At 36.2% G+C, this 8915-nt stretch overlaps 1 non-coding gene across 1 annotated transcript; it reads right to left on the reverse strand.

Moving 5' to 3' along the window:
* Window positions 1-7951: 7951 nt before the first annotated feature.
* Window positions 7952-8025, reverse strand: TRNAN-GUU (transfer RNA asparagine (anticodon GUU)). The gene has a single exon. It is a non-coding gene; the product is annotated as a tRNA-Asn (tRNA).
* Between the last annotated feature and the right edge of the window lie 890 nt (window positions 8026-8915).

Below are 8915 nucleotides of genomic sequence, written 5' to 3' on the forward strand. Positions count from 1 at the left end.
GCATGTTTCATCTCCACTTTCCCTTACCTTGGCATTGAGTCGCATCCATGAGAAGAGATCTTTACTTGTAGTGGGAATTCTAGTGACTAATGTTGTTTACAACCTTTGTTAATCTTCTCCTTATATCTAAACTTTTTCTTCTGTGTATTTGCCTTGAGTTGAGTACTCTTCATAATCCTTTTCTTCCATCTCGCTCAGCATCCCTACAATGAGTGACTTTCATAAACTCTTGCACGTATTCCGTGCAACAACGTGAGATAGCGAAGAAGAATGCATTTCATATAAGGTAATGGTAGCATTTGCATAAGCTATTATATGAGAATAGCAAATATTTGGAAACAATGGTTATGATGGTGGGAGTAGAATTGACTATTGGGCCAACCACACACATTGTCAAGCACTTTTGCATAAATTAAAAACCCCTAGAAAAATCTTAGATAGGTAATTTTTGTCAGCTTAGTCATTTGTGTGATTGTTTGTTTGTTATTTTGTAGCTGAATTTGTTATGTCAGTCTAGATCATGAATTATTTTTATCATTTTATGTGGATTTCTTCAGTGTGGAAACTTGATAGTCTTGGTCGAGATTGGCTTCTTTTTTTTAACAAATTGGAGTTGGACTTTGATGATAACCATTGGTCATCTTGAAACATGTAAATTTTCTTGCTGACATTTTTGCACATCATGGGGATTGTGCATTCATGAGTACTTCACATTGCACTTGTCAAATACACTGCACTTAGGGGGTCGTCTCCTAATTTTACCAATTAATTCATGCCAAATATTTGGTTTATGCACATTTTGCACCATCATTGAGCACTAGCACGGCATGATGCCCGCTATAGCTATATGCGGTAAATCTTAGATACACGCACACTTGAGAGAGTACCTTCATTGTGCATGCACAGTTCTTTGCACACACAAGAATGGGATATTCATCACAAAAATAGGAACCACGGGTTGAGTGGGAAATGTGATTGGGTGAAATTTGTGGGTTGTGTAAGACTCCTTCAATTGCGAGATGGGTTGTTTTCTTGGTTAATATCATGAGGTCTTGCATAGCGCACAAGCACATGTAGATAGGCTAGGCACTATATTTTCCAATGCATACAGCTTTTCATGTGTAGCATTGCTAATATGATTGCATTGCATGGATCCAATTTTGCATTTCTTCTGAACATCATGTATGGTTGAGACGGCATACATTTTCAAAGCATGTTCTTTAGGACATATTGCACGAATAAAACTATGTATATCTGAAGAAAATATCAGTCTCTTTGAAGACTCGAGGGAGGCTTGGGAATCATTTTTCTAGCAAGTTGCATACATTTAGTTGCTACAAGATATATTTGAATTTCTAGTGTATACACCATTGTGGGATAAATGAAAGAATGCTTATGGAGAACCATGAAGGCAGGAGATATTACTGGCTTGTGATACTTGGAGGGTGTGATCTGAAGATGGCAGGACTTGCCATCATTGTGGAGAGCTAGGCGGTTTGTGAGTGTGTTTGAGAGGGACGTTGATGAAGAATCTACTTAGAAGAAGATCATTTATGGCATTATTGCTATTAGATGACCTCTCATTTTACTTTGTGTATTGGTGGAGGAGAGCACAAGCATACAAGCTATGTTGTTGAAGTGGAGGAGGAGCACAGGGGATTCACTAGTAGTAATAAGGAGACGTCACCTGCGTGCAAGAAATATATGAAAATACCCCTTATCTACCCCCTATTTATGGGACCTTACCTTATAAAATGTACATTCCTTCCCTTAAATAACCCCCCTCCTTTACACTCACCCGGTACCATATGGTAAACCCTAGTGGACCCCCTGGGAGGAGGAGAGGGCTGCATGATGGCACCATTAAAGTCTTGAGACCAATGTGTTTTTCCTAGTGATCATAGTCTATTGGCAATCTACTAGCCAACATGTATTTTGAGAAAACAAAACATTATAACAAAGGTGAAGGAAGGTTCATGCTTATGAAGTGTAAGCCATCAACATCATCATCAATGAGAGCATTGATGCGACCCATGTATTCGTTTCCATTATGCAGGCCGAAAGCATCATGTGATCAACAATCATTTATTGTAAACCCCTCCTTGCAGCTAATGGTATTGATCTGCGTGCTATAGAACTAGAAATATGATCAATCTCTGTAGAATATGATAGTGGGTAGACTTCATTTGCGATATTCTTTGAATTGCATGTGTGGTTTGGGAAGAGCATATTGTTTACTTTGCAATTGATTGTTAGGTATTTTACATGGGCCAATTGGATAGCCAATTCTAAATGGAAATAGGGAAACATTGCAAAGGAAAGGAAAGAGGGCAAATGCTTGCAGTGGCCATAAACCAGGCTTCATTATGGAGTCTAGGAAGAGCATGTCAAAAGGTGACATAGTAAAATAAAATTCAAGACTACTTAACATGAAAGTATGACCATTGAAATAGGGGAGAGGGATTGACAACTTGCATGCACTAATCCTAGAAGTAGGTATGCATAGAAGCTTGTGCACTTTGCGTGTAATGCCTTTGCATTCCAAAAGAAAATGTTTTGGTATGGTGAAAGAAAAGAGATGCAGAAATTTAATCAAAAGTAAGTATCCCAGATTGGGTGCACCTTGCTTTTTATCTCAGATAATCTTTTTGGATAAATTGACCCCTCAATGGATTTCATTTTAGCACACTTGGGATGTTGACAAGTAATTTTTAACATATTCATGTGTTGCCATCAATTTGGCCTATTGCTGGAGTGAAAAATGTGACTCAAGATGAAATTATTTCTCTTAAAAAGATCGGATTTAATGTCAAAGATGGGGATAGTCCTTGCACCCCTTACATCAATTTTCATTTGGGAGTATTAGGACAAGATTCTTTGACTAGGAAACACAACAAAAAGTGAATGCATGGTACTTTAAGAGATGCAGAAAATAAAGTAGCTCTCACTAAATCTTTGGGTGTAGCATTGTGGAAGAAAATGTGATATAGTTTGATGCTAAGATCTCTTCTTTTGTGATGACTTAGCACTTGAATGAGGTGCAAATCAAGTGTGAGTCATCGTGCTCTTGTCCAAATTTTCAAAAGAGAGAACAAGAGAATAAGTTGTACCTTGCATGTAAACATTTATATTGTCTATACCTAAGAGTGCTAGGATTGGATAAGAATCAACATATGTTGATTCATCAATCCACTCTCTCTCTCTTAGGGATGTGCATTTTGCACTTACACAACATAGATGCATAAAACCCCTACCATTGTGGATTGGATAAGAATCAACATATGTTGATTCATCAATCCATTGGATAAGAATCAACATGTGTTGATTCATCAATCCACTCCCTCTCTTAGGGATGTGCACTTTGCACTTAAACAACATAGATGCATAAAACCCTTGCCATCATGGATTGGATAAGAATCAACATATGTTGATTCATCAATCCACTCTCTGTCTCTCAGATGTGCACTTTGCACTTACACAACATAGATGCATAAAACCCCTGCCATTGTGGATTAGATTATCAATCCACTCTCTCTCTTAGGGATGTGCACTTTGCACTTACACAAAATAGATTCATAAAACCCCGACCATTGTGGATTAGAGTCATCTATGTAGTTTGGATCATGATACATTTTGTTTACACAAAGATTGTGGCTTGGACCTTCAAACCTTTTTTGTAGCTCATGGAGCAATTACAAGTGGTGTTATGCCACATTCATAGTATTAGACAATATTTGCAAGGTGCAATTATCACTTACTTTATTGCTTCTGAACGTTAATTGAAAATGCATTCATAGGTCATACACTTCCCCAATATACTTTCTTTGAGTGTTTCTACAATTGTTGTGCTCATAATTGCATTTCTAAAATATGATACAAAATTTTACAAATATCCGCTACATTGTGGTGGGGCCACATCAACCTCGTTCATAGGTCTTGTTTGTTCCTTTCCTTTTAAGATATATCTTTTTTTTTTAAATCTCTATATCTTGTGGGTTTCCTCTCCCCTAGATAAGAGCCATAGCATAGACAATTAGCAATAAGTTGATCATGTTAGTTGTCCACTGTAAAAGGTTCAATTTATAGGCATTAAGCAAAGCCATCTTAGTACGTACCAAGTGTTTTTAATTATAAATATTTGAACTAGCATATCCTTTCCCTTTAATATAGAGCTTGGACTCTTGTGGAGGAGAAATCACTGGACCTATCAGGAGCATTTACAGGTATCCCTATTCTCATCCACACACATAACCTTTTCAATTCCTCCTTCTAAATTATATTAAATACCATGTTTATGGGGTGCAAGAATGGGGTAGCTCTAGCATTACAGAAGTCTAATTGTCCTCTCCCTAATCGTCTTGGACATGACAATGTCTCCAACCCTCAAGGAGCTCCTAATTCAAAAAACGCTAAAAGCAATAACCATAACACTCATTGTCATGGTGAAAAAAGTCGGTAATGAGGATAAGGATTGTTTATACTAGGCATGGAAAATTATAAGGAAGGTGGAGGAGTTTTTTAGTAAAATAAATCAATGTATCCAATATAGTTCAACTAGATATGTTGGAGATAACCATTCCCATAGCACTTGGGTACATGCGTAGCTTTAATGTGATAACCATCTCTGATGAGGACATGGTCAAGGAGTCCATGATAAGCCATCTACATCTCCAGGTTTTGGGTGGTGCTGGCCATTTTGGATGTCAGTGAGATCGATCAAATATACTATAGAATAACCACCTCTTCATTGAGTGGGTTAAGCTTATAATAATTAGGTCTTTGTGTGAAAAATGCTCACTATAAACCATGAATTTTTATATGACAAGATTTGGATGCCTTGTTATTAAGAACTATGAAATCTTTAGTTTTATTTCAATGCATATTGTTCATTACTAGGAATAAGGAATCTTTTGTGTGATAGCTCTTTGACGCACCCATCTAATAATTTTCATGTCATTTAATTCTAGATCATCACATATTTATATGTCTTCCTCTCTATAAAGCTCCAAAGTAACTCCAAATTACTGGAATAAATATATTTTTTTCTTGGTTTAGGGGATGTGTAATTTTGTGTAGTGAAATAGGCAGGAAATCTCTTGTTTTTTAAACCTAGATATTAATTTAAAGTTTCTTGTGAGCTAGCCACACAAGCTACTCCACACTCATCAACATTTACTCACCATTGTTGTCATGTGATGAAAACATAAAGAAATTCTAAAAGTGTATGTATCTTACTTGTGTACCTATGGGATTACTCTACTAGTGTTCATGTTGGATTTACATTGTTTGTGGTTATCTAATAAGAAGTTGAAAGTGGTTTATACCTTAGTGTGAATGCAAAGTATCTTAACTTGTTTCTAAAAAAGTGACCATTTTATGGTCCCTTCTCAAGTGGGAGAAGAGATTCGACAATGTGAAAGCTTCGAGGGCTACCCCCATAAAATGTGATGCTATGATGCCTACAACAAGGCTAAACCATTTAGGAAAAAGCATATTGTTTGCTTGCTAAACTGAACGGAAAAGCATGGAAAAGTCTAGCAGAGAATAGACTAAAGCTTTTTGTATGCATACGAGGACTAATGTGTGATTTCCTCGACTATAGTGGACTATTCTGAACATGGCAAATGGGTTGTCTACTACTATTTATGTAGGGAATACTCTGATCTACCTTGAATCTAGAGAAGAGTATGGCTCTTTGCTATCCCGAGAATAATGGGGGTTTTGTGTAGATTGTTTTGGGGTATTCTCATTCTACTTCTACAGATTAAAACAAATATTTTTGGACTGAAAGAAGGGTCTTTGGAACAAACAAATAGAGTAAATCAAGTCTTAAAATAATATCTCAGATGTACAATCAATTACCATCTGAGGCTATAGCTTAATCAGGACGCAATTTAATTGAGCTTATATGATTTATGTCCATAGTACATGAGATCAAGCATCAAATAATAGGTATGAGGCTCAAAAATAGGCTTGAATTTGTACTAGAATAGTCAAGTCCCAAAGCAACCCACATAGACCAATAATACCTTGTTTTGAAAATAAAAGTAAAATATAGACTAGAATTCTCATATAAGAGCTTAAGCTCAATCCCTATACTACATATGCATCCCTATAGCAATGGGTGGAAGATTTTGCATATGTGGTTACTGATCCAAGTAATAGAGGGGAAAACAGGTTGGCAAAAACCAAGGTTTGGATTAGTCTCAATAAACTCTCTCCCTTACTTCATAAGATAGTGTTTGATGATGAATATAAAAAAGAGTTTATTGATGTTGTGCATAATTTCTATGAAGACATGTTGCAAGTGTGGAGTAAAAGTATTATCACACATTACATGGTACATATCAAGTCAAGATTTTAGAAGTATACAATTTGTATAAGTTAATTTAAATATTTTTATTCATTATGACATGTGTCTTTGTAGCATATCTTCGAGATGCATGGGGGTAGATCTACTTTCCTTGACTGAATTCACTTGCAATAATGCTAGTCATACCTCTACTTGGCAAAGTCCATTCTTTGCTAACTACAAAAGACACCCTAAAATGGATATTTATATGAGTCAATAAAAAATCCAATAGCTATGAATCTATCTGAACACTTGTCAAAGACTCTTAGGGAGTTAAAGTTACATATTCAACAAACCCAGTAAGGATATAACGAAAATGCCAATCCACAATGGATGCAACATCTAACTTATAACATCGGACATTGAATTTGGCTTTTATAACAAGATTTATGTTCTTCTCACCCTTCCCAAAAGCTAGATTATCAAAGACTTGGGCCGTTCAAGATCATTAGCCAAGTGAATCTAGTTGCTTATTATCTTTAGTTACCACAATCCTTGAGAATTCACCTATAATATTCCATGTCTCAATCTTGGAGCCTTGCCATATGCCCTAAACAAGGGGTAAATGTTATTGCCTTTCAATGAGGAGGAAAATATATGCATTAAATGTTTACATACCATTTTTGTCATGTAACTTAAATCCTGAAATTCGCCATTTTCAATGAAAGCTCATATTTTATCTTTTCCATTTCCTAATCTCGTGTGATGAAGACCTTTACATGATAGAAGTATTATTAGTCATGTATAGAGCTTGCAAGTTTTTCGATACTATATATCATCCTCTCCTGTATTATAGCGTGTGCACACTTGTATAGAGTTAGATGGTTGCGTAGAAGAAACCATGGAAGAAGTTTAGGGTGTTGATAAGAAATGAGATCCAAATATAATAAAGATACTACAAGGTTGGAGAAGTTGAGGTGCCAAATACAAGTGAGAAAAAAAAGTATTTTAAAATTTTGAAGTGACTTAGATGAATCCCGCTTTTCAAAAAGTCACATCAAGGGATTTTCAAGTGGCTTAAATGAATTTCACTTCTCATCCAAAGCTACACGCGTAAAAATATGACTATATGCCTAATTTTTGAATCATATTTACTGTCTCTAATGCTGTTGTCATATTATCCAACACTAGGAATATACATGATCAGCCTTGGTATTACTTTTGGATTTTTTATTTTGCATTGTTATGCTAATTTTTGAAATTTTTTAAAAACAAAAAATTTTACAAAAAAGATAAAGGAAATATCACCACTAGCTTTTTGTGTAGAAGAAAAAAAATCACGAGATGAGACCAATTGGGCCTTCAGTTTATGGGGCCATGACATCATTTTTCTTTAGAGTGTGTCCCAATAAAGAGGATAAGCAGCCCTTTGCAGGTCATCCCCACATGCTCCACTCCAAGTAGCTCACGTGTAAAGGAACTATACGCATGATTTCTCAATATACGATCCCAATCGTGTATATACACACGCGTGTGAAAATATATATATGATTTCTCAATCATGTGTACTATACTATACACTCTCTGACGTTATCGCGTTAACCAATACCTGGCACGTGAATGACCAGCGCGCAAGTAATAAGGACATAATGTTAGGATCGCTAGAGGGAGGGCTTGAACCTCCGACCTTGTGGTTAACAGCCACACGCTCTAACCAACTGAGCTACTCCAGCTGTTGAAAGAAGATAATAATTAAAATAAAATATCTTAATGCCGCCGCCTAAAGTTCCTAATGTTTTTTTAAAACACATGGTACATACAACTTGGAGATTTTTTGTTTGCATCGATAGGAGTTGTCGTGCTAACCTTTGATTACCTTCGGAACGTTCTGTCCTCTAACTTTGCCATTCTCCCTTTTTAGACTCATACATGTCGAAGCAGGGATCGTTGTTGTGGAGATCCGCGTGCTATTTGCAGTATCATATGAGTAGGGTCCATGATTTAAACACATAAAATCATATAGTAAGTAACAAATGCCACCTTTCCTCACACAATGTCATCACTTTCTTCAAAAATTTCCAAGTTTCTATGCAAGACCTGTATCCTTTAGTCTCCTAAGTTGAGTTTTATGAGCTTACCTAGGAGACTATTCTCGTGATTATGTTGATGGTTTTTCTAATGGTTATCTTTTTTAGGCTCTACTATCTCTATGTAGAAAATCCAACTCTTCTTATCACATGTTTTTGAATGTTCATGGAATTATCATGCAAAAGGAAAACGATAGCAATCTAATGGACCTTCCAATAACAAAGGTTGAGCTTCTGCATGTATGATGTCGTCATGTTTTTTTTGTCACAACACAATCATAACCTAAATAACAATTGCCACCTCTTGAAGGCATGCATGGTAAGGCAAGAGATAAGATCATCTAATGTCAAATGGTCTTTTTATGTACATACGTCATGCAACAATGGTTAGGATGGGATTCACATGCATAAGGGCCTCCTGTTTTTGAAGAAATTCATGAAGCTAGATACTTATATAGGGGCATGTATGTCTCAACACATGAGGTGGGCATGGGCATATGGGGGTTGTATATGATTACACATAATGGTAAAGGATC

Source organism: Lygodium microphyllum, chromosome 29 (assembly GCF_053477565.2).
Source record: "Lygodium microphyllum isolate KBCC chromosome 29, Lygodium_microphyllum_v1.1.10, whole genome shotgun sequence".
Taxonomy (NCBI): domain Eukaryota; kingdom Viridiplantae; phylum Streptophyta; class Polypodiopsida; order Schizaeales; family Lygodiaceae; genus Lygodium; species Lygodium microphyllum.